At 41.6% G+C, this 23,837-nt stretch overlaps 1 long non-coding RNA gene across 1 annotated transcript in view; it reads left to right on the top strand.

Moving 5' to 3' along the window:
- Window positions 1-23,837, top strand: part of LOC308239252 — a 198,095-nt gene that overhangs the window by 105,375 nt on the left and 68,883 nt on the right. The gene's annotated exons all lie outside the window — the stretch shown is intronic.

Genomic DNA, 23,837 nt, shown 5'->3' with positions numbered 1-23,837 from the left:
GAAAGGGCCGGATCCGGCCTGCGGGCCATAGTTTGCCCACGGCTCTCTAGGGTAGTTTTCTGCAGTTACTACTCTTGGGTTTTTCTCACCTTCCCCTGGAGCTTCTTGTGTCTTGCCAACACTGTGATAAACCATCCCCCATATTAAATCCCCTGTGAAAGACCTAGAGTGGATTCTGTCTTCCAGACTGATCACGAACTGATACACCCACACAACTAACTTTTCCTATACTATTGCAATATTTCTCAAACGTTCCTATAGAAGCCCTCTACAGATAGAGAAGGGTGAATGTGATTTCTTTTTTTCACCATACCTGGCATCTGATGATTAAGTCCAAAGCAGTCTTTAAAAGCAGTAAATATATTTTCAATCTCTTGTATCACATTAAAACTTTTATTTTTATAAAAATATGCATCATTAATTTTTTGACATTAAAGATGCATCAAGTTTATTATGTAGTTCTGCTTACCCTGGCATGTCACCACAAACTGGTATGCCTTATGGTGCAAATATCTCCATTTGAAAAGGTAAGAAATCCAGGTGCTAAATGAGGCTGTTATAGCAATACGTCGCCAAAGGACTAGCACTTATCCTTAAAGATCAAACTTTGGGAGGCAGCTTGGCCAAATGGAAAATCTGTGGCTTTGGAAGCAGACAGGCTGGGTTCCAATTCTAAGAGACACTTGCTAGCTGTGTGACTTAGGGCACGTTTCTTGGAATCTCTGAGTCTTGGTTTCCCTGCTTATAAATTGAATCTCTCCCATACCAAGTTGTTATGAGGATTTGCTATAATACAGGTAAAGTGCATGGGACCTCATAGGTGCTTCATAAATGGTAAATTGCTATTGTCATTTTCTGCTAATGTACATTATGGCCTTTTTTTAAAAAAATATATTTTATTGATATTTTACAGAGAAGGAAGGGAGAGGGATAGAGAGCTAGAAACATCAATGAGAGAGAAACATCGATCAGCTGCCTCCTGTGCACCTCCCACTGGGGATGTGCCCGCAACCAAGGCACATGCCCTTGACCGGAATCGAACCTGGGACCCTTCAGTCCGCAGGCCAACGCTCTATCCACTGAGCCAAACCGGTTTCAGCCATTATGGCCTTTCTTGATTGGTTTCCAAGCTCCTCCTCTCTTCAGCTCTTGGGAATGAAAATGAAACTAACAGCCCATTCCCATGTCCATCGGCCAAAAGAAGGCTTCATAGAAATCGATAGTTGCTTCTTACCAGGAAGAGAATAGGATTAACTGCTTAATCCAATGACTGACAGCCTTAGCATCACCTGACAAGGAGCTGCTTCATGAAGGGGGTCAACAATGACACCTTTACTATTTGTGCTTCTCCTCTTATTCTCTTAAGTTCCAGAGTGCCAAGTAATGTCTGGAAATCTAGGCACAGCTTCTGCCCCGTGGCTTATAGTATACATATACTTTTCTATAATTGTAGGATGTATAAAGTCAATGCTGAAACCACCCTGGCTGTGCCACATTTAACTCAAGGCAAAAACATTAATAAAATGGGCAGACTTAGCTTCAAACTTTTGGGAGGGGGGTGTACTTTGAGATTGTTGAGGTTTTTTTTTATTCCCTTGCCCCTGAGCAAAACTTACATTTATTATTAGAAGCTCTAAGAGTCATAATAAACAATAAAAGTGTCAAGAAATACATAGCTCTAAGATACTATATTTAAAGGACATTTGCTATTTGTGAGACAGGGGGTGTGGTTCCAAGCTGTTCGCATTGCCTCCTTTCATTCCTTTTCTCCTATCATCCCCATGGTTCTCTTGTAATCACTAAATGCTAACTGGACCAGTGTAAACAGACTCTGTTTTAAATTGTAAATGGATGGTAATAAACCAGAAGGAATTAGATCTTAGATTATAAAGCTTTATTTTAAAGGATTGTGAAATTGGTGGTCAATTGATTTGAAAAGAGGGCTTGGTACATTTATAAAATAGCAGGTACTCGTTTTGTGAAACAATGAAATATTTTATAGAAATGAATTAATTCTCTTTACTTTAAAATGTGATCAGCATATGTACATCAGCGTTTCAATCATAGACACAGACAACAGTATGGTGGTTACCAGAGGGAAAGGGATGGGGATTAGTAAGGGTAAAGGGGGTCAAATATTTGGTGATGGAAGATTATTTGACTTTGGGTGGTGGCCATACAATGCAATATACAGATCGTGTAGCATAGAAATGTACTCGTGAAACCTGTATAATCATATTAACCAATGTCAATAAAAAATAAAATGTGAGCAGCATATGTACATCAGCATTTCAATCACCCAATACTTCAGTTTAACTGATTAATAATTTAAACCGGTTTAGAAATGTACTTATGCATATGCATTTATTCATTCAAAAAACAAGGTGGTCTATCTCCAAAGCCAGTGCCCATAACCACAGCACATCACTACCCCCAGCAAAAGGAGACATCATCAACACCCACAGGACTTCTGCACATATGGCATACTCCAAAATTCGAAAGTGAAGGTGTAAAAACAGTGCAACCATGGTGAATATCCTATTGATTTAGCTCATTGTCCAAAGGCATGCAATTTCCCAGCCCCCAGGTTCCTGTGTTTTTAGAAAAACACATTGTCTAAAGTAGCAGCATGAATTGCTTCTTCAAATGTTTTTAAGTCTCTGGGCTGCTGGCTCAGATAGTTTTCTTGCTAGCACAGGAAAGCAATCAAGCCAATAAGGAAACTATGAAGAAGAAAGCTTCTTTAAAGAGATCTGAAATCATCTCTCAAAGTATGTAGAAAGGGAGATATGTTTGCAAAACAATAAGAACTGTCTCCAAAATTTTCTGAAAGCTTTAGCAATACCAAGCGCTTGACATTGCTAAAAAAATTCTTTAATCTCTGAAATAGTAAAGACCTCATAGCATTAGTTTACTAATAACAAAGGATATGTGTGTGTGTGTGTGTTTTATCTCGGGCAGCTAAAACATATCTTTCCTAAGAAATATTTTCTAGATTTCATCATTCCTGGTCATAAATTATGTTATTTCTAAATTTTTGTTAGCAAGCTGACAGAGTCAGTTGGACAATTCTTTTTACAGCAGCCTAACTTAACAGTGATTTCATATCACAAACTTCACGGTGCCTGCTCTGATTAAGTTTGCCATTTGAAAATAAAATGGTTTGAGGAAAGAGAATTCATCTTATATGGAAAAACTATGATAAAATTTCATTTGCTTTCACACAGGCCTGGGGAAGGCCCAAAACTCACTTTTCTTTTATTGGTCTCAAAAAATTGAAGTTGTTGTAATAGCAATTCTTTCTTTTTCTTTTCACCTATTGTCTTCTTGCATCAGTTTTATCTATGTATTTCCCATTCCTCCTTCTCACCCAACTCTCCTATTCCCACCTGCCTATGTATCCCCTGCACCTGCTATCTTCCTTTCTGTCTCATATTCTTTAGAAATGTACATGTTCCACTTCTGCCATTGGTCTAAAGCAGGAGTCGGCAAACTACAATCTTCTGGCCAAATCCAGGCCTCTGCTTGTTTTCATAAATAACGTTTTGTTGGAAGACAGCCTAACGTATTTGTTTACACACTGTGGCTGCTTTCATGCCGCAATGGCAGAGTTGAGTAGTTGCAACTGAGACCATATGGTCCACAAAGTGAAAAATATTTACTAGCAGGCCCTGTACAGAGCAAGTTTGCTGAACTCTGATGTAAAGCAATGGGCCCCAGAATCCAACAGCCATATATCCAGGGTCTTGAGAACACTTACGTCTCTGGTTTAGGGGACTAGATCACCTGGCATCCTGTAAAATCATTTAACATCCCTCTCTGTCAAGGTCTCTCATTTGCAAAATCTAACCCACAAAAAGTCACCTTGCTTCTATTTCAGAAGGCTGTGATGAGCATACATGAAAAAATGTTCCTAGTATATGAATGGGAAAAGGGCTTGAAACTCGATAACTTCAGATGCCAGGAGGAAGGACACCATCATGAAAAGCATAAATGACCTAGGCAAGAAATAGCTCCCATTTTGCAACTTGAATCTGAATCACAGTATTTACTTTAACTACCCGTTCACCTTTACATCTACTCTCTTGAGAGCACTTGTGATAAGGAAGCATAAGGCCAGTTTCAAATGCCTGCTGCAGAGGGAATTTGGGGGCTGGGTCCACCATTGGAGCTACTGGGCTCAACATCAACCTAAGATCCCATCGCAAGCTGCCAAGAGCTGATATTGGCTACAGCTGCTTTGACTTCATTCCTTGGCTGCTGTTTTCTCAAGATGTTCCCAGATTTCCACTTTCTGACTGAGGCCACCACCCTGCTCGTTATACCTTCAATTTATAAAGTGTGGTGTTGTAATTCGGGCTGTTTGAGGATAATCTACTTTCTCCTCAAACTAATTTGGCAAGATGAGCCCCTTAGAAAAACATGGATGTGGTACTGAGAGCCTGTGTGGTGATCTTGTGTGTTTTTAGAATTCTTCCTCAACCTTTAAATAGAAAATTGGAGAGTAAACACCCCGTGGGCTAGTCACAAAATGGCAGTCATCAATACAGCAGCATCTTCAGGGACATAGGAGGAACCACCTGAAATTAGCCCAAATAAGCCCCCTTCCTATACTATTTACTGGTGAGAGAGAGGGAGAGAGAGAGAGAGAGAGAGATCAACTTGTTCCACTTATGCCTTCATTGATTGTTGTCCAATTATTCATTGATCCCTCTCAGCCCCAAAGCCACCCTCCCATGCTGTGCTCTGTGACGCCAGGGCTTGGACTCTACAAACCATATTTCTGCTTTGCCAACTGTACACTTTTTAGCTCTGCCAGCAAGACTTCCCCTCACTCAGGGGTCTGTGTCTGGCCCTACAAGGCCCTCCTCTGAGCTTAGAGATGTCAGTACCAGCCAAGCCATGCCCCTCCTCAGAGGTCTGAGTTGAAATATATAGGGCCACCCCCCCCCTCAATTTCCAGGCTCTCCTATTTCCAGTGGCTTCCTTTGTTCCTGGGCCTCCAGGGTGGGAGATGTTTCCCCACAATTGCTACCTCCATAACACCTAAGAGTTATCCTTTTACTCTTTCGGTTACCTAGTTAAACAACTTAATACCTAGTAAACAATATCTTCATAGGAAAACCTCACTGTTCAAATAACTGATGTGACTTCTGGACTCTGTCTAATCCCAGGCCCTAAGTGATATGCCAGAACTATTCCAAGGACAGGCTGCTTCCACATGGTGAACAGGCAACTTTCTATACCCCCCTCCTCACTTACCACAAGGAAAACCAAAAAAGAACAACACGCTCCACAGCCACAAAGGAAAGGCCCTTTCTTCCCTGGAGAGTGTGCCAACTCCTCTTAAGTGCCAAAGTTAAAACCAAACAAGAAGCCAGGGAAGAAATGAGGGCCCAAGACAGACTTCTGGGTTGTCAGCCCATAGGGGCCAAGCACCCTCAGAAGGTCTGCTAGTTTTCACTGTTGAGCTTCTTCCCCAGCTCCTCTGTGCTACCCCCTAGTCCCACTTCAAGAGAAGGGGCCTTATATTCAGCCAAAAGAATAGCTCCCTTCTTAGGTTCGAGTGGGTATGGGACACCTCCCCCCACAGTGGCAGGCATCTCAAACAAGGAGCTGAAGAGGGAGGATGGACATTTTGCTAGGGCAGAGGTGGGTGGGGAGAAGGATGGGGGCCACACGCACACATGCAGGAATAGAAAGATATAGGGTAGCTCTCAGCAGCATGTCACCTCAGCATGAGGTCGTAGTTCCTTCCTGTAGTAGAAGCACACCTGAAATGATGGATTCTGATTGACCCCCTCAGCTCTTCAGAAGCAAGAAGTTGTCAGGAATATCTAAGTGAAAAGAGAGCCAGATCAAAAGAAAACCAAAAAGAACCAGAGTGTTTAAATGACAAAATCCATTTGAAAAAAATAAATGAACGTAACAACAATAAAGAAAAAATAAAGATTGACAATAAAACCAAATGGAGTAAGAATCATGTGACTTGCTATAAATGGGCATAATGAGAGAAATGAAATAAAACAAAAAAGTACAGATTTTCAAAGAAATCAGAACCAACTTTAGAATACCTTATTTCCTTATAAGTTTTAAAACTACTTAAAAGTATTATGACTGTGAATCATCTCTCTACATATTATTTAGATAAAGGGGAAGAAGAGAGACCACAACATATCATTGGCTTCTACTATGTGCCAGGCATTGAGTTCACGGCTTTATATGGAGGACATAAGAGAATCTTCTCTCATCTACCACATAAACCTGTAGCTACTACTATACCCACTTGAGAAGAAAAATAGAGCTCAGAGATCCTGAATCTTACTGAAATTTGGGCACATGGACAAATGGAATTGGGCCTCAGACCATGTTCTGTCTTCCATACCATGAAGCTGCTCCCAACAACCTCCTTGTGGATTATTTGTCTCTCATTGTCTCAGTCCATTTAGGCTTCTATAACAAAATACTAGAGACTGGGTGGCCTACAAATAACAGAAATTTATTGCTTACAGGTCTGGATGCTTGGTGTCTGATGAGAGTTCACTTTCTGGATCATAGATGGTGCCTTCTAGCTATAACCTCACTTGGTAAAAAGAGAAAGGGGCTCTCTGGGGTCTCTTTTATAAGGCCACTAATCCTCCCAAAGGCCCCACTTCCTAATAGCATCACCTTGGGGGTTAGGTTTCAACATATGAATTTGAGTGGGGACACAAACTTTTAGACCATAGCACCCATTTTTTTCCAGCCTGCCCTCATTTATCATTTCCTGAGTTTTGATTAAAATATTCAGCTTTGCTGGATTATTTGCTTTGATTATTTGAGTGGTGCTTTACATAACCCTACTATGGTTCCAGTATTTAGGTCTGGGTTCATCAATAATCTATAGTTCTTTGCTTATCATAAAGGAAACGTCATTCATGATCTCTTTTGCTTTATCAGAACAATAGAGCTTATCATCTGATAAAATTTTATGCAATATCAAGATGGAAACAATGAAGTGGATTGTAATTAAATTATTAGTGCCCATCTCATCTTTAAAATCCTGCCAGTTAATGATTGATCCTCACTAAAGACAACCCCAAGTTATTGGTTCTTGTAAAACATCCTTATCAATGTCAGCTAACTTGTCCTCTATAGCAGTGGTTCTCACACTTGAGCCTGCATCTGAATTCCCTAGAGAGCTTGTTAAAACATTTTCTACCATCCCTTCCGAGTTTCTGAGTCAGCAGGTCTGGGGTGGGAACTCAAGCATTTGCATTTGTAACCAATTTCCAGATGATGCCAATGCTGAGGGTCTAGAGATCAGACTTCAAGACCAACCACTTTATAGAAAGACTATAGAAAATGAACTATCCATTCCCTCTTTCGTCTTTAGTAATGAAACTCTGATTTTAATTTGGGATGGAAATGCATCTAAATGAAATATTATATTTCTTAGCCTCTTATAACTTGATGTGGCCATGTGACTAAGTTCTAGCCTGTGAGCTACAAGGAACTCTAGGAAAACTGCTTGAAGGAAGCTGGGTCACTGGGAAGAGCCTCTAAGATGGCCCCAGTAATGGCCTACCTCCTGGGATTAAGGCCCGTGTGCAATTTCCTCAGGGTGAGTGTGAGCTGAACTTCTAATGGGAGAAGGCAGCTGCCAAGTCATGAGGCAGCTCTGTGGAGAGGCCCACATAAATGAACTTGGAGGGGGACCTTCTGAACCCTGCCAACAACTGCACAAGTGGGCTCAGAAGCAGATCCTCCTGAGCTGAGTTTTGAGATGACTGCCACCCCAGCTGCTGCCTTACTTGCAGCTTGTAAGACCCTAAGGCACAATCGCACAGCTAAGCTGCTCCCAATTATGACCCTCTGAGATAGTAAAAGTTTGTTATTTCCAGCTCCTGTGTTTTAGGATAACCTGTTACGCAGCAATACATAACTAATACAGAGCCCCTTCTTCATGCTGCTGCCATAGTACATGATATGAGAGCTGGGGCAGCAGAAGCCATCTTCAACCATGAAGATAGAATCTACATTACGAGGATGGCAAAGCATGAAGATAAGCATCTGGATCCTCCTGGTGATACCAGAAAGCCAGCATGGGGCTGCATACTTCCTGAAGTCCGTTACATGAAGGAAAGACAAACTTTTGTCCTGTTGAAGCTAAAAGAAGATATATATATATATATATATATATATATATATATATATATATATATATATATAATCTGGCTTTCCTCCTTTCACAAAGTCTATAAAATATGAACATGGTCATTTTTTAACAAACACATGAACATTTTTTAACAAACAGTGTGCCAGACACTGTTTAAATGCATTACAAGTATTAAACCAGGAAACTGTCACCACAATCCTATTGCTATTCCCATTTTGCAGATGAGTAATCTGGGACACAGAGAGGTTAAATGACTTGCTAAAGGTCACACAGCTAGTAATGATTATAATTCCAGGCAGTCTGGCTACAGAATCTGTGCTTTTCATCACTTAGCCCCATTGTGCTAACATTTACTAAGCACTTTCCAAGTGCTGGGCATCAGGCTAGTGTTTTACACATTTCACAGAAAAGGACCCTGAAGCTCAGAAAGGGTTAAGTAACTTCCTGAAAATCACAAGGCTGGAAGGGACAAATTGAAATTCAAGATCCAGGCTTCTTTGCTGCTAGCAACAGTGCTCACTGCTTGTGAAATAACTGATATTTCTGGCCCTTTAACTGTCTTCAAGCATTCCCAGTGACTTGGTTACTGAGCCCAGAGCTCCCCAAACTTGGCTGTGCATACAGATCACCCGGAGAGCTTGATAAATGCAGAGTCTGACTCAGAAGTCCTGGGCCAGGACACCACAATCTGCATTTCTCACATGTGTCGAGATGGCAGTGATGCTCCTGGACCAGGGACCACACTTTGCAGGGTAAGGGGCCAGACAGCAGAAGATGGACATTCTCCCCAACAGGCTTGTCGCTAAACGGCTGTATGACCTGTTTTCTTTTCTGTAAGAAAGAGGGAGCTAGAGGAAGTGCTTAATAAACTTCCTTCCAGCTCTAAAAGTTCTTGATTTTGTACAGAATATAATTTTCTGCCACTCTTCATACCTTTATACTTAGCTGACAAAGTAATCTGAATTACTGCAAGCATAATCAATACATCTAATATGACATCAGGAACATTAATTTGTCCAACTCCAGTTTACAAGTGACAGAGAAAGGAAGTGACTTGCCCAGGCCTGAGGAGCTTGTGGCTGGGCAGCTGTGACCAGATGCCGGGGCTTCTCAGACTTGCTTATCAGTATCGGCTGTGCCTCCAGGGGATCTGGCTGAAATGTGAGTCTGGTCTAGAGAGTCTGTGTTTCAAACCAGCTCTTAGGGAACCAGACCCCCTGTTTAGGCTGTCACCTAGGGGCTACTCCTGAATGCTGGGGTAGCCCCAGATGCTGGTCCATGGTCATTTTGAGGAGCACAGCCCCAGAGTGCTTTTCTCATAGCACCACTCTCCTCTCCAGCCATGCAGCTGTGCGGTCAGAAATGCAGCTTGGCTGGGGAGGGAAACTGAGGGCAGGCCTTTAGGCCCCCACAGTCAGAAGAGACCGGAAGACCACAATGAGACAGGAAGGAATGAGCTGAGTGGCCCGAATTTAGGAGGACCACTACCACAAGAGAGGTGAGATTTGTGTATGGCCTGAAGTTCAGGGGAAGTGGTTAGAGTCCCTGCGAGGGCTGAGAACACAAGAGCAAAGAAGCACACACACAGGAGCAATTTCCGGCTTTGCAGCGGGACTTTTCTGGCATTTTTCTGACTCAAGAGCCAGCTACCCTCAACCCACCAGAGCTGGTCCAGGCCCTGTAGTTGGGTACAAACCCGGGTGGCAGTACCTGAGTGGCAAGAACGTTCAGGGGTAGCCCCCCAGCCTGACCTGGAGCATGGCTCCCATGTGTCTGTGAGACTTCTGACATCAATTAATTCATCCTTAGTAAATGTCCCCTATGTGCCTAGCCCTATGCTAGGTGGTGTGGGAAATAAAAATGAAGCGTAAAATATAGTCTCTACCCTCTAGGGATTTGTCATTTAATTGGGGGAGCCAATGTGAAGCAAACTGAGAATTTAAAAGAGTTCTAGAAACTGCTAAACTTTGCAGTAAGTACTGGACATGCAGTGGGGAATATCAGAAGGAAAAAATTGGGTGTGAAAGTCAGAAAACCTTTCATGGAAGAGATGATACCGAGCTGAGGCCTTAAATAGGCATGGCCTATTACAAAAGTAACCACAGTTCTTCTCCTGTCCAGTATCCTCACCCTTTGTCATGTTATTTTGTAGCCCTTCCCCCAACCCCCCTGCAACTTCCCTGGCCATTTTAATTCTGGACTCAGCCATATGGCTTGCTTTGGACATTGGGATGTTGCAAGACTTCACAAAGCAAGGGTCTGAAAAATTGCTTACACAGTTCCACTTGCCTTTTATACCTCAGTCACCACCAGGAAAATATGCTGGGCTAATCTGCTAGAGACTGAAAGAAAAGCAGGGCAAAACCAACTTACCCCAGTTGTCCCAGCCAGCCCCCAGGCACATGAGCCAGCTCAGCCAAGATAAGAAGAGCTACCTAGCCTGCCACTCCAGAAGTACAAGCACTAAGTGCTTGTTGTTCTATGGCAATGTGCTTTTGTGATTTTTTTATGCAGCATTATTATGAAAATAAGCAACTGATATAATAGGCAAAGAGGTTGGAATAATGGAACACTAGAGTATTTCCTGCAGAGACTCCTTCGGAAGACTAGCTTTGTGTGATATTAATAACTGTCACTTAAAATGAGTCTCCCCTGGTTAAGTACATTTGGGAAACTCTGGGTAAATGAAGATAACAGGGCCTTGATGTAGAACTTCCCAGGCGCTTGACTGTGAAAGTATCCATTGTGTATCTCCAGTAGGAGGGAGTATTCCCAATGTTACATTTCCCAAACATTTTGTAAACTGTCTCATGAGACCGGAGTGCCCCGGGACACATTCTTAGGACATGCTGGACTCGGCAAATCACATGCCATTCCAGCACTAGTAGATAACTATTCCTAGTGTGAGGATATTGTCATTCTTATTTAGTTCTGTATCTCTGGGGCCTAGAGTAGTGTTCACCTCTCATGGGCACTCAGTAAGTATATGTGGAAGGGAGGAAGAATGGAGGAAAGGTGAGGTGTTTCTTACCCCACTCTTCCATTTGTGCTGTTGCCTCTGCCAACAATGAACACCTTGGATTTGTCTACCTGGTGAGCCCTGACTCCCCTTTAAAGCTCAGGGTACAAATCACCATTTTTCTGAAGACTTCTCTGAGCCCCTCAAGCGAAGTTGGGTGACTCATCCACCATTATAAATACTATAAGTAGGAGGGAAGAAAGGAATAGACAGGAAAGAGGGGTTGAAAGAGAGTAAAGAGGGAGGAGGAGAGTGGGAGGGAGAGAATGCAGAAGAGGGGGGAAAGAAGGAGGTGGAAGTTAATATTCAGAGATCATTGCATAATAGCAAATAGTGAGGATAAGTTTGGAGAGGTTTCTGGACACAGGTGGTAGAGAGACATGAATATAAGAAAACAAGTGCACTATCTGCAAATCACAGAGTCACAAAAGCAAGAAGGTAGCATCAGATAAGCTCTTTCTCGAAGTTGATTTTTGTTAACAGGTAAAACTATGCATTCCAAGTTCACCTGAATATGATTTAAGTTATTTACTTAATGCAGATAATGGTACATAGTAAAAGAGAACAAAAATTAGCTCAAGTCCCTCAACCTTTGTAAACCAGTACAAAGACCTTGGTTGAATGGAGACGCTGCATTCAACTGCAGCCTGGTGACCAGAAGTGGTCACCCCTGACACTGAGCCATGTGTTTACACATTAAATATTGAATCAAATCTGCCCTGTGTTGATCATAGGAAGCACGAGTCCCAAGAAGAGTAGTCTGCAATCAGAGTGGAATGAAATATGTTCTTCTTCTGAAAGCTGATAACAGCACAAATAAGCATTTAATCAAGATTTGTTTATTGTCAACCTTCATGCATGGAACATAAAGAGCTTGTCAAGTTTATGGCTTCCGTTTTCTGCCCTTTCAATTTGCAAGCAGATGCTGGCAGTTTCCTTGTGGCTATCATGCCTGCCATGGTTAAAAGAATGGCTTGTGTTTTCTGAAAACTGCCTAGCATCACAGGTATCTTAAATGTTCTATGCTAAGGAGGAGAAAATCAGAACATAGCAAGTGTGCCTGTTTCATATGCTTGTAGTCCTAATTAATTCAAAAACTGGCTGGGAGTGTTAATCAAGCTAAATCTTATTTGTATTGACATTTAATAAGAGGTGAAATGCAATTCTGGCTATAAAGCTAAAATAGCCAAAAGAACTGTAGAAGTGGGAGAATTGTCCAGAAGGTTTCAGGATTGTAAGAAACTGTGTACACATGTGTGTCTTGGGGTAGAGAGGCAGGAAAGGGCAAGATGGATGGGAAGAGAGATTTTGGTGTTGGATATTCCAGAGTATCTGTTGCAGTCGGTATATGGAGGGGTGACAATTGGGCACATCCAGAAAGGCATGAGGTTATGTAACAGAGGTGATCAGCATTCACCAAAATAACCTATGTAGACCCTGTAAACCTGTATTTGAGGATACCCACATCCCATCAAAAAGTTTTTAAGAATTGTCTCAAGGAATATGACTGCAACTTTTTAAAGCTGATTGGATTATCCTCTGTTTAAAAATAAACATTTTAATAGCAGAAAAAGGATGCTCAGATTGGAGCCTAGAAAAGGAAGAATCAGAAAGCAAGAGTCAGTTAATGTCTCTACAACCAGTCAGGAATAAAGGAGCTCTGAACAGCCAAAATGGGCATTCATCCTACTCAACAGTTCTACCCTATGGTAGGTTGGAAAATGTGCCCGTACATTAAAAATATTCACATCCTAGTTCCTGAAACCTGTGAATGTTACCTTATGTGAGCAAAATTGACTTTGTGAGTGTGATTAAGGATCTTGGATGGGGAGATTATCCTGAATTATTCTAAATGCCATCGCATGTATCTTTATAAGAGAGAAGCAGAGGGAAATTTGACACACACAGAGGAGAAGGTGATATGAAGGTGGAAGTGCAGATTAGAGCGATATGGCCACAAGCCAAAGAATGTCAGGCAGCCCAAGAAGCTGGAGGAGTCAAGGAATGCATCCTTCCCTAGAGCCTTCAGAGGGAGTGTGGCCTTGCTGATAATTTAATTTTGGCCCAGCAATAATGATTTTGAAATTCTGGCCTCCAGAACTGTAAGAGAATAAACATCTCTTATTTTAAGCCATCCAGTTTGTGATGATTTCTTACAATGGCCACAAGGAATTAATACAATCCCTATTTCAGGATGGGTACCTCAGGTAGTCAGAGCTTAGAAACACTCGCCATTGCAATCGATCCTCCCTTCCCTGCTCCCTTACCCCTACCCCAGGTCTTCAATCCTTGCTGTCCAGGCTCTGATTCCTTGCTCTCCCTAGCCTTCTGGATAATAATTTGGCATTTTAAAAAATAAATTCACCTCCTTTGTCAAATATTAATTGAGCATAGTGGTTTGGGTGGATTTCTGGGTTCTCTATTCTATTCCATTGGTCTATATGTCTGTTCTTGTGCCAGTACCAGGCAGTTTTGAGAACAGTGGCTTTGTAATACAGCTTGATATCTGGTATTGAGATCCATCCTACTTTGTTCTTCTTTCTCAGATTGCTTCAGCTATTTGGGGTCTTTTTTTATTCCAGATGAATTTTTGGAAATTTCGTTCTAGGTCTGTGAAATATGCCGTTAGTATTTTAATGGGGAGTGCATTGAATCTATAGATTGCTTTGGGTAGTATGGACATTTTAATGATGTTGATTCTACCAATCCATGAACACAGTATGTTCTTCCGTCTGTTTATGTAAAAACAAATAAATAAATAAATAAATAAATAAATAAATAAATAAATAAATAAATTCGCCAAAAGAGAGAGACCACACCAACTAGAGACACAAACTTTTGGTCTGTTTGCCAGTAAGTTTTTTTTTTATTGCAAATTCACTTTAGATTTATGTATCAGTCTCTGTGAGACTGTCCAGCAGAAGCCAACCCTCCCAAACTTGGTTAGCCTCCATCACACTAACCATCAATTTTATGGACCTGCAACATTAAAGTCTCAACATGCAGATTCCTAATGATCTTATGAGCCTATAAAACTCCAGCCTGGGTATCTAGGTATATTTCCTTGATGATATATCTATCTGTTCTGTCAAAATCTAACAGTTGCCTGCATTGGTGAACTCAGTTCAGGTACCTGTACAGGTGCAGCCTTTTCTCCAAAAGATATAAGAACATTATGAAATAAACCCTTGATTTCATTCTGTTGCAAGTGAAATAAACCCCAACTCAAATCAGCTTAGATACACAAACAGAAAAATATATTTCCTCTCGTAACTGAGAGGTTAAAAAATAAATCTCAGCTTCAGGCACAGCCGGATCCAGGAGTCCAATAATAGAGGGTGGGGCAAAAGTAGGTTTATAGTTGTTTGTATGGAAAATAATATAATAATTAATAAATAATACTATAAGAATAATCTGTTTCATGTATCCACAACTGTAAACCTACTTTTGCCCTATCCTATATAACCAAGAATTCCTCCCTTTTTATCTATCTCTCAGTTATGTCTTCCTTTTACTGACTTTCAGTCTCTGGTAAGCATTTATCTCTGGGAAGCAGATATAACTAGTATTAGAATTTCAAGACTTACTTACACTTATATCTAGCCATCACAGCATTTACTGTCTGTCCTGGCAAAAATTCCTTAGACGATCCAACTGTTCTATCTAGGGTTGTAATCTTTGAGCCAATCACTGTTGCCAGGAAGCTTTGTGTTAAATTGTCTCTGTGACTATTTTTAAAATATTTCACTATGAATCATGTGAACTATACCAAGTCTAATCTCCACCTTAGGGGTTAACATTTTAAATCCTCTAATCTGGAATCAACATCCCAGGAGTGATGACCTGCCATAGATGTACTCTAATAGAAATCAGCACCTCCCCAAGGTCCCAGCAGGAAAAAGATAGCCTACTCAAATTAAGATGATTCAAGGAGGGTTTAATAAAGGTATAGTATACAAAGGTATGGATAGGGTGTAGGGAAATCTCAAAGGATAGTACAGTACTTGGGATCTAGTAACAACAGGGCTGTTACCACCCAAAGGGATGAGAAAGAAGCAGTTACCAGAACCTGGAAGGAAAAAGGCATGTACAGATTGCCACCTTGATAGGAGCTGTGACCTTCAAGATGGGTCACAGCCATATTGAGAAGCCCTGCAGGGATAGAATTGGGAGAATAAATACCCTAATCCCACTCTCCTCTCTCTTCCCAGTCAACTGATGGACTCACCATTAGTCAAACCCAACCTGAAGCCAGAGGATATGTGAGCCCATCATATAATCCATTCAGGTTAGCCTCCCGTGCCAGAAAACAGAGAGAGAGAAGGTGGAGGGGGCTATCTGTACAGGCAAACAGAAACTATTAAGTAAAGGATGTGATGATGTAGTGCTCAGTATCTACACATAGAATGATCTCTAACATAAAGATTATAAAAATTGCAGAAGCTTTACCACCCTTCTATGAGAACCTGGCAAGACCAGCAGTCAAACACCACAAGTAGCACTCGATAGATGGAACCTCCCTACCCTGTATCACTCCACTTCAAGAATCTGTCACCAGGCCCTCTTACTGGGCTGACCTGTCCTACTGTCAGAATATTGTGGCATCCACAGAGAATTCTCATGTAAGGTGCTATTTCAAGTATAGGAAAGAATGGAACTTCCCTGAACTACAGAATGGACTGAATGCTGTGTTTGTGGCCGCTTATTAATAAATACTTATATATTTTGTAGTGGTTAGTCTAAGGGTTGCTTTGGTAGGATACTATCTGGGAGTCAGGTTATGGGAGAAAGGACACATGGCTTCCACCAACTGCTAACCATCACAGGCTGCCAACATTTACCAGGAGAACCCAACATTTGCTGAATGTCCAGATTGGATCATGTGCCCAATCCTGTAGCAAGGAGCAGGGTTCATCTCCACAACATCCATCTAGAATGGATTTTCCATAAGCAAAATAAATTCTGCTCCCAGAAGATTGGGGAGGAAAGGACAGTTACATTAAGTAGACAATAACGACACCTACCCAATTTACTATACTTTTCACTTGTGGGCTTAACATTAATAGTTACAATATTCCTGAGTTACCCTGAATACCCATGACATTCATAATTTGTAATTGGGCTAAGGCACAAGACTACATTGCCCATGCTATAAGGCCAAAGAGCAGTGAAAAGGTGCTTAGCTAGTGAATGAGCCTGTCAACCACATCTCAGTGACTTTGTTCTTCTCTCCTGCATCTACACAGAAAGCCTTAACAATAGGAAATTTTTGTTCATTGGTGATAGCTTTTCTCTGATGACAGAAACTATTAATGTTGATGCAGAAATGACTTGGTCTTTTATAAGTAGAATACAAATACTAGTATGCTATATTCAAAAATCATTATATGTCTGAAGGGGCTACTCAAATATTTTAGTCTTATCTAACTGCATATTATGAGCAAGTTTAAATGGCAAAATGTTTTCAAGAAGAGCCTGGGATACATACCTTATGAATGACATAACATTCATGTTCCCTGTTTCAGTTATCTATTCTTTTGTAACAAACTACCCCAAAACTTAATGTCTCAAAGCAACAAATGTTTTATTGGCTCACAATTCCACAATCTGAGCTGGACTCAGGTAGGTAGTTCTTCTGCTGGTCTAACCAGCAATCACTCATATGACTGCATTTAACTGGCAGGTTGGTTGAGGGCTAGGCTCATCTGGGACATTAGGATGTTTGGATCACCTTCTCTCCATGTAGTCTCAAGGTTTCTCTCACTTCACACAGCCTATCAATGTGTTCTATTCAGTTCAAAGTCACCAGACTTCTTATGTGGTGGCTCAGAACTCTTAAGAGCACAAATATGGAAACTACCAAGTCGTCCTAAGACTTAGGTGCTGAGCACACTCCATTAACTAAAGTCAGTCACAAGGTCACCCAGATTCAAGGGATGAAATTACTCAAGAGCAGGAATATGGGGAGACATGGTACCTGGGGTCTAAGAATGTAATATACTACCACAATTTCCCTACACTATAATCCTTGGTGATTTAGTACATTCTTTCACTAAATAAATCTAGATGCATCCTTATTTTGTAGATGATGAAAGTGAGGCTTACAGAAGCTTAGAAACTATTCCAAAGTTATCGTTAGATCTTAATCCAAAGACATTGGTCAATTAACTAACCATATGTTGTCATACTAGCCTTAGAATATGCAACTAAGTTTAGTTCCTGGAAATGTATTCATTAGGTGTTTCTATTGGATAGTCCCTGGTAGAATTGTAAAGCAAAAACACCCTTTCATCTCTTCTTTTCTCACCATTAGCCTCCATGCCAATACATCCTCTACTCCAAGACTTTCAGCAATTCAGATTATAGAGGTAACTAGTGACCCAGTGCATGAAATTCATGCACATTAAAAGGGGATTAATTAGAGGAAATAATTTAATATTGCTATTTGCCCTTTCTCTATAATGGGAGTGTCAGAGATGAAAGAAAATTAGTAAAATGTATATGAAAACCTTACTCCTGTCAGAGTCTGGGGCTCACCATGGACCCAGAGTCAAGTCCCCGCCCACCCACATGCACCTCAAAATCGCATGAGACCCAGACCCGGCTGGCCCTTCCCCCCCACCCCGCCATTGGGCTAGATCCAGACCCGGCCAGTCCCACCCTTGTCAAGCCCTGCTGGGCAGGGGGCATAGCCTCAGGTCCCCTGGCCCAGCACCAGGACGGGGGTGTGTGGCCTGAGGTCCCCCAGCCCAGACCAGGGCAGGGGGTGTGCCTTGAGGTCCTCCGTCAAGCCCTGCCAGGTGGGGAACATGGCCTGAGATCCCCTGTCAAGCCCCGCTGGGTGGTGGGCATGATCGCCCCCAATAGCCTGATTGCCCGTCAAGCCCTATTAGGCAGGGGGGGCTCAGCCTCAGGTCCCCCAGCCCAGTGCCAGGAGGGGGGCACAGCCTCAGGGCCCCCGTTAAGCCCCACCGGCAGGGGGCACAGCCTGAGGTACCCTGTCAAGCCCAGCCAGGCAGGGGGGCACAGCCTGAGGTCCCCTGTCAAGCCCCACCTGGTGGGGGGCATGGCCTGAGGTCCCCTGGCCTGGCGCTGGGGCGGGGGAAGCAGCCTGAGGTCCCCTAGCCCAGCACCAGGACAGGGAGCGCACCTTGAGGTCCCCCGTCAAGCCCCACCTGGTGGGGGGCATGGCCTGAGGTCCCCTGGCCTGGCGCTGGGGCGGGGGGAGCAGCCTGAGGTCCCCTAGCCCAGCACCAGGACAGGGAGCGCACCTTGAGGTCCCCTGTCAAGCCCCACAGGTGTGGGGGAGGGCGTAGCCTCAGGTCCCTGTTGATTGCTTGTTAAGGCTCCTTATGGGAACTTGGCCTCAGCTGTGGGTGCAGCCATCTTTGTGATGGAGTGATGGTCAATTAGCATATTCCCTCTTTATTAGATAGAATACCTATCCAGTTTTTTCTAGGCACAAAGTTAATGGCACTCACTGCTACACACAAAACAATACCCACTGAACAGCTAAGGCTGAACTCAAACACACCTACATAACGGCTTCCCTTGTCTCTGATTCCCAAGCTCTCAATAGCCCATGATGAAGGCTCTCCATACTCTTCAAGGATACTGTTCTGCTGCTGCTCTCTACCTTGGGGTCCTTGTATCAGCTTTTAGCCAAGGTGGTAGCATCAAGGAGGTCTTGACTCTACAGACTCTGGGCAATTGAGCTAAAGGTGATAAGCCCAGACTCAAAGGAGGAGATGGTATCTTAGGGTGTAGAGTCAGGGACCCATGAATAGGAGTCCCAAGAGAGCCACCAGAGAAGGCTTTTTTTTAAAAATTAGTTGATACCTCCAAAACTCACCCAGACACTTAATCTATCCACAAATAGCTGTTAAAATATATTGACATAAAAATTTTACTTTGGCGGTTTTTCATAGCAGTCTGGTGCCAACCAAGTACATTGAATATTCTATCATTTTGTGTTTTTCCTGCACTGGGCTCCAAGATGGTTTGAGGAGAGACTGAACAAAGAGTGAAAGGGAGAAGAGAGGGACTACTTGAGTTGCTCTTGGGCCTACTGTTCCTCACATTTCAGATTCTCCCTGTTTTTAGTAATCTCCTTTGTACCCCAGCGGTACACATTCCTCCTTATAACCCCACCACACTCACTGGATTGATGCTAAAACTCAAGCTAAAAGATGACACAAGAACCCCAAGGTGGGGAGTACAGTATAGGAGCCTCTACCTTTAGCTCTAGAGAGTTGATAAATGAGAGACAATGGAACTCCAAATGTTGGTATGTTTGAACCCAATTTTGTTTTATTTTTATCCTCACCAGAGGAAATGTTTATTGATGAGAGAGAGAGAGAGAGAGAGAGAGAGAGAGAGCGATCTCCTATACATACCCTGACCGGGGATTGACACTGCAACCTTTTGGTGTACGGGACAAAGCTCCAACCAACTGAGCCACCCAGCCAGGGCCCAGCCTCAGTTTTAAGTGGGTACCATTTTCTGTGTGTGCATGAGACAATTTAAAAGATGAGAGGAAACTGTCAGCCTTAATTCTCCAAAATCTATAATCTGCACAGAGTGAGAAGAGAAAGCAAAAAATTTATCCAAATCTGTAAATGTAATACTAATTATATCCTTTAAGTGATCTATTTACTGTTTAAACTAAATCACCACTTAGCACAATAGCAATTATGTGCATATCATTAAAATGTGTCCTGTTGATATGGTTTCAAGTTATATTTTATTATGACAATAATCCATGAGACTTACTTTATGAGCAACATATGTAAATCTCACTTTGTAATTATATCATGAATTTTCAGTCTTTGTAATTTGCTGCTCATAAAATATGGTCATAGCTTAAGCGATTAAAGAAAATGTTAACTATGACTTGAATCATATATTGCTTTTTCTCCATTTAATTGTTTTTAAAAATTCTATGATTTTCCATTTAAGTAAGCCAGTGATCCTTGGCTGTGGCACTATTAAATGTCTGGTCTTTCTTTCAGACACATTTTTAATATGCAGTCTTTCTCTTCAGTTAAGCTTAGTACATCTAACATGTTATATTTCTAGGGCTATAAAAGTAACATATATTAGTAATAGAACATTCTACCTTCACCTTTCACTTATATGTAATTTTTTAACTTACCTGAGCCTTATTTCTGGACTTTGGGAAGCCAATATATGGGAATAAGTTATCAAGGTGTTGGAGTACCTAGGTTCACAGGGATGATTTTTTTCCCCCATTCTTTTGGGCAGGGGCTATATGTTACATAATGCTAAGGGCCAAAGGATGAGTGAGATCTCCTTGACAAACAGGCAAACATATGCAAATTTGGGCAAAGACTGTTTGCTTGGGCAGTTTTTCCTTCTTTATTTTTTAAAATATATTTTTATTGGTTTCAAAGAGGAAGGGAGAGGGAGAGAGAAAGAGGAACATCCATGATGAGAGAGAATCATTGATTGGCTGCCTCCTGCACGCCCCACACTGGGGATCAAGCCTGAAACCTGGGCATGTGCCCTCACCAGGAATCAAACCATGATCTCCTGGTTCATAGGTCGAAGCTCAACCACTGAGCCACACCGGCCAGGCAGCTTTGCATTCTCATTTGTTTTCAGTAAAGCACCTACTGCAAATCAACCTGTGCAAATTGGTGAACTATAGGTTTTAGGATTTGGGGATGGAAAGAAGTAGCTTATAATAATTATAAGTAGGTGAAGGCAATAGGTTTCCTCTCCAACAACCTCACTATCAGGTAGTGTGCTATACTAAAAGCAAGTGTCAGAGAAAATTCTGACACTCATACAAACATTCATAGCAAGGAGACACCTAGGCAGCCATACAATCTGTTCAGGAAGTTCAATGAAGTCCCAGTTTATTGACCCTTTACCTGTTCCTATTGCACCGTTCATGAAAGATCTACATGTGATACTGGGAATATTGAATTTACCAAAAATTATAGTCAGAATCAGACAACCAAGCCCTCCCCCCCATAAGTGACTAATCAAGGTACCAGTCTGGAATCTTAAGCCTAGAGGGACATTCTAAAGGACTATAGGGCCATTGACTTGATCGGATTCTTATACTCCTGTTGTGCAAAGGCAGACTTCGTAAACCAGTGGTCGGCAAACTCATTATTCAACAGAGCCAAATATCAACAGTACAACGATTGAAATTTCTTTTGAGAGCCAAATTTTTTAAACTTAAACTATAAGGTAGGTACATTGTCATTAACTTAATTAGGGTACCTCTAAGCTGGCCTTTGCTAAAAACTCAAGGGGCCAAAGAGCCGCATGTGGCTCGTGAGCCACAGTTTGCCGACCACTGTCCTAAACAATATTTCTAGCTAATGAACACAGTTGAATACTACTCATTTCACCAATCAGAAATTATTCCTTGCATCCATTAGGCTAATTAACAGAGCCTGTAATATTGACCTGAGATAAAGATATTTTAAGGCTTATAGTAGTTGCTTTGGGAATGTTGATTTCTGATTAGTGTCTTTCAAGGGAGAATAATCCCTGGAATTAATATCCTCAATTAGAGGACTTTGAATGTTAACAACTTCCCCTATGGTATGATTCAAACTAACATGCACAAATATATACCATACTATCTTTGCTGAAGTGTTTTAAAGTAAATTATACCACGGCAATCATATGCTATGAGATATGATGTTGCTATGACAATGATTGTAATAAAAGGTGGATTTCAATACTTTGTTTATTTTACCTGTATAAGTGTTTGTCAAAATAAATGCCTTTGAACTAGGCTTAAAACATCACATTTTCCAGAATTGTCATATGACCTAGCAGTTCTTCAGGGTATATACTCAAATGAATTGAAAGCAAGTTTTCAAAGAGATATATGTACACCCATGTTTATAGCAGCATTATTTACAACTAGAGGCCCGGTGCACAAAATTCATGCACGGGGGGGAGGGAGTCCCTCAGCCCGGCCTGCGCCCTAGGGAATGGTTTTAGTTTTGCAAATTGAAGGGTTTCTGACGGTGCATAGTGGTGATAATCACACAACAGTATGAATGTACTTTATACCACAGAACTGTACACTTACTGATAAATTTTATATGTTAATTTAACCATTAAAAATGAAAAAATCGCCCTAACCGGTTTGGCTCAGTGGATAGAGTGTCGAATTCTGGTCAAGGGCACGTACCTTGGTTGTGGGCACATCCCCAGTAGGAGGTGTACAGGAGGCAGCTGAATGATGTTTGTCTCTCATCAATGTTTCTAACTCTCTATCCTTCTCCCTTCCTCTCTGTAAAAAATCAATAAAATATTTTTTAGAAAAAAATCACTGGGAGAACATATTTGCAAATGTTATCACTGATAAAGGTTTAATCTCCAACATCTACAGGCAGCTTATACAACTTAATAAAAGGAAGATAAATGATCCAATAAAAAAATGGGCAACGGACCTAAATAGAATCTTTTCAAAAGAAGACAGAAGGAAGGCCAAGAGACACATGAAAACATGCTCAAAGTCACTAATCATCAGAGAGCTGCAAATCAAAACGACAATGCGATACCATCTCACACCTGTCAGAATGGCTATCATCAACAAATCAACAAACGACAAGTGTTGGCAAGGATGCGGAGAAAAAGGAACCCTCGTGCACTGCTGGTGGGAATGCGGACTGGTGCAGCCACTGTGGAGAACAGTATGGAGTTTCCTCAAAAAACTGAAAATGGAACTCCCATTTGACCCAGTAATCCCACTCCTAGGAATACATCCTAAGAAACTAGAAACACCAATCAGAAAGTATATATGCACCCCTATGTTCATAGCAGCACAATTTACAATAGCTAAGATTTGGAAACAGCCTAGGTGCCCGTCAGCAGATGACTGGATCAGAAAACTATGGTACATCTACACAATGGAATACTATGCTGCCATAAAAAAGAAGGAATTCTTACCATTTGTAGCAACCTGGATGGAATTGAAGAACATTATGCTAAGTGAAATAAGCCAGGCAATGAAAGAAAAATACCACATGATCTCACTCATTTGTGGATAATGAAAAACATTATAAACTGATGAACAAAAAGATAGATACAGAGGCAGTAAAGCATCAAACAGACTGTCAAATTGCAGCAGGAAGGTTAGGGAGAGGTGGGGAAAATAAGAGATCAACTGAAGGACTTATATGCATGCATATAAGAATAACCAATGGATGCAAAACATTGGGGGATGAGGGCATGTATGGGAGTGGGGTGGGGGGGCAATGGTAAGATATGTACACATATAATACCTTAATAAAAAATATATATTAAAAAATGAAAAAAATCACATTTGCTGCACACTGAATCTTTGGGATTCATCACGAGACCAATATTTTCTCGATTTCTGTCCCTCTATTTTTACCCAGAAGCATCAAGAAGAATCCACTGCTCAGGCAGATATTATGGTAGCAAGGATAAGAATAAGGTGCATTCAACAATTCACCATAGCTAAGATTTGGAAACAGCCTAAATGCCCATCAGCAGATGAGTGGATTAGAAAACTATGGTACATCTACACAATGGAATACTACGCTGCTATAAAAAAGAAGGAACTCTTACCATTTGCAGCAGCATGGATGCACCTGGAGAGCATTATGTTAAGTGAAATAAGCCAGGCAATGAAAGAAAAAT

The sequence above is a fragment of the Plecotus auritus genome (assembly GCF_963455305.1).
Source record: "Plecotus auritus genome assembly, chromosome: X".
In the NCBI taxonomy this organism is placed as follows: domain Eukaryota; kingdom Metazoa; phylum Chordata; class Mammalia; order Chiroptera; family Vespertilionidae; genus Plecotus; species Plecotus auritus.
This window is presented reverse-complemented; position numbering and strand designations above follow the sequence as displayed.